Source organism: Heterodontus francisci, chromosome 40 (assembly GCF_036365525.1).
Source record: "Heterodontus francisci isolate sHetFra1 chromosome 40, sHetFra1.hap1, whole genome shotgun sequence".
Lineage (NCBI taxonomy): Eukaryota > Metazoa > Chordata > Chondrichthyes > Heterodontiformes > Heterodontidae > Heterodontus > Heterodontus francisci.
The window spans coordinates 2,772,188-2,775,494 of NC_090410.1; the positions used below are offsets into that span (position 1 = coordinate 2,772,188).

At 47.6% G+C, this 3,307-nt stretch overlaps 1 non-coding gene across 1 annotated transcript; it reads right to left on the bottom strand.

Moving 5' to 3' along the window:
• Positions 1–2,394: 2,394 nt before the first annotated feature.
• Positions 2,395–2,465, bottom strand: trnag-gcc (transfer RNA glycine (anticodon GCC)). The gene has a single exon. It is a non-coding gene; the product is annotated as a tRNA-Gly (tRNA).
• Positions 2,466–3,307: the final 842 nt, after the last annotated feature.

The following is a 3,307-nucleotide window of genomic DNA, read 5'->3' on the forward strand; positions in this document are numbered from 1 at the left end:
AGTTAGCCAATCCTCTATCCGTGCTAATATATCGCCCCCAACATCATGAGCTCTTATCTTGTGTAGTAAACCTTTATGTGGCACTTTATCAAATGCCTTTTGTAAATCCAAATACACTACATCTACTGGTTCCCCTTTATCCACTCTGCTTGTTAGCTCCTCAAAGAACTCTAATAAATTTGTCAAACACGATTACCCTTTCATAAACCATATTGATTCTGTTTGATTGCATTCTGATTTTCTAAATGTCCTGCTAATACTCCCTCCCTTAATAATGGATTCTAGCATTTTCCCAATGACAGATGTGAGGCTAATTGGCCTATACTTTCCTGCTTTCTTGTCTCCTTCCTTTCTTGAACAGAGGTGTTACGTTTTCAGTTTTCCAATCCACTGGGACCTTTCCAGAATCTAGGGAATTTTGGAAGATTACAACCAATGGCCGGAATTTTATGTTGGACGGGATGGCCTGGCCACCAGCCAAAAAGTCAGGGGTATGTAAGCCTGCCTCCAACGGGCCAAGAGCCACACCAGGATTTTATGCTCCCCAGACCCTTAATTGCCCTTGTGCGGGACTTCCACCTTGGAGGCAGGAAGTCCCGCCTCCAAGGGCTGCCTGTCAATCAGTGGACCAGCAGCTCTCAGTCCCAGCAGCACCACCGAGAGCGGTGGCTATTGCTGGGACTGCACCCAGCCAACAGCAGGATCGTGGATGTCAACCCGGAAGAGAGGTAGGTTTTGGGGCCTCGCCGGGGACAATCGGCCAGGCCCTGGTGAGGCAAGGGTAGGGTCCTCCATAGGGCACAGGTTGCCCGATCAGGAGGGGCCCCCTCCAGCCTGCAAGGAGGCCGCCAGGTTTTATCTGCCACTGGTAAAATACCTTTCTCCCTCATAATTCCTCAGTGTCACACAGTACCTCCCATTCTTACTTGATTGTGTGCGATGGCTGTTATTCAGAAAAGCGAAGCAATAAGGATGATAAGAACTGGATTTTTCAAGCAGCGCATGGGGTACCTGTTGAGCCAGGAAGCTGTCTGTGAAATAGTGGCAGATCGATAGGCAAAGCAACCAGAGGCTCTATTCAATGTGGAAGTTGCCATGCTAATAAACAGGCAATGCCCATTACAGTGCGGCACTTTCTCTCTCCGGACCAACCCTAACCGTTTTGGCCCTTCTAACATCCCCCATTTGTGGCTGGTGACTGGGAATGGGGCACCCTCATGCCTCTCTACATACTTCAGCTGAACCTACCTCTGACAATGGAGCTGCCAATCCTTCAGTGCTCAAAGGCCTCCTATTGGCCGTCCAGACTCGGGAGCCCGCCCACCATCCTTAATTGGCCGTCTCCACCAAAATCTCTGTGGGGGTCCCACTGCCAACATTGACAGGTTCCTGATCCACATTTCATCCCCAGGGTGGGATCAGGACCCAGGAACAAAAATTCTGCCCAGCGTTTCTGCTGGTTAATTGCTCCTACTTTAGCTTTCCTGATTCAGTGTAGATTCGATGTAGGGAGCAAGAGAGGACTGGAGAGAGAGGGGGAGGGAGGAAATGAGAGGGGAAAGGGAGTGAGAGCAAGGGGAAAGGAGAGAGAAAGGAACAGAGGAGAGGGAGGCACAGAGAGAGGGATGGAGAGAGAGGGGGAGGGAGGAAATGGGAGGGGAAAGAAATTGGCTGTGTTAGGACCAGGTGAGAAAGGGGTCTAGGGTTCCCTCTCAGCCTTCACTTGGTCTTACTGAAACAGGGTTTAATTTTTAAACACACTGTGTTTTTAGTTCCCACTTGGTGAATCCTTGTTCACCGCTTTACAATTATAAGACAAAGAAACCAGCACAAACAGGCTTTCTTAGGTTTAAAGAAGAAAAGTTGAAATTTATTAAACTTAAACTCTAATTCGGTTAGCGCCCACGGATACACGGCGTGCCCACGCTAGCATGCATACACGATACACACATGCAAATAGAGACAGAAAAGAGCAGAAGAAAAATAAAGTGGAAAAGTTTGAGGCAATATAGAGTCATCGAGAGATACAGCACTGAAACAGGCCCTTTGGCCCACCAAGTCTGTGCCGACCATCTACACTAATCCTACATTAATCCCATTTTCCCTCTCACATCCCCACCTTCCCTCCATTCTCCTACCACCTACCTACACTAGGGGCAATTTTTACAATGGCCAATTTACCTATCAACCTGCAAGTCTTTGGCATGTGGGAGGAAACCGGAGAACCCGGAGGAAAACCACACGGTTACAGGGAGAACTTGCAAACTCCACATAGGCAGTACCTAGAACTGAACCTGGCTCAGCTGGAGCTGTGAGGCTGCAGTGCTAACCACTACACCACACTAAGCAAGACACCAGTGGGGGACATGCTCTCCCCAAGATGAGCACTAGCTTTGCATTGACTGGGAATCAAACCCAGGCCTCCCACATGGCAAGCGAAAATTCTGCCACTGAACCACCAATGCCTGAAGAGTTTTTATTACGGTTCTTCGAGCTCACTGTAGAATCCTTGATTGTGGGTAGATCTTGTTTTTCGTAGACCTTGTTCACTGTAGGAGACATTTCTCTCTTGGGGTTCAAGGGTCTTCAGTGGATGCAGAGACTAGTGAGAAAGAGATGGGAGCAGGCAGACAGGAGAGCCTGTGGCGAGCCAGCCAGGAGCGATCTTCTCAGTCCAGGAGCATTCTGCTTTCTGCCCAAGCTATTTGTACAAATTCAAAAAACCCAGCAGGTTAGTCATGTGACTAGCTGGTTTGCCCATGTCCATTTGTGTATTCGGCCATCTTAGCAGTCAACCTGGAATGTGAGCTCCCCCACCTTCAATGTCTGGTGATCAAAAGTCCATTATGGGTTGAATGTTGGGGAATGGCTTCTTTGTCCTTTCAAACACAGTCTATTAATATGCAAATGTGTTTTACAGCCACGGCTGATCTGTTTAACAAGTCCTTTCTTCACTCCAATAACAGTTTAAAATCAATGTTCATAACAAAATTAATTTGCCTCATTCTTGGCAGGTGGGAGCCGAGCATGACAGCTGGGAGAAGGGAGAGAGGGATGGAGGCAGAGAGAGATGGAGAGGAAGAAAGATGAGTACTGTGAGAGAAGCAAATAAATAAGAATGGAGAGAGATGGAAAGAGGGATGGGGAGGGAGCTGGGCAGAGAGAGAATATTTAATCTGGAAACGCTGTGACAGCAACTTAGGGCAATTAATAATCGCATCCGCTGAGCAAAATATCAGAACACTTTAATTGCTTTGTTACTATTCTCAATACATTTTCAAACTGTAAGAAATCACCTAGGAAATGA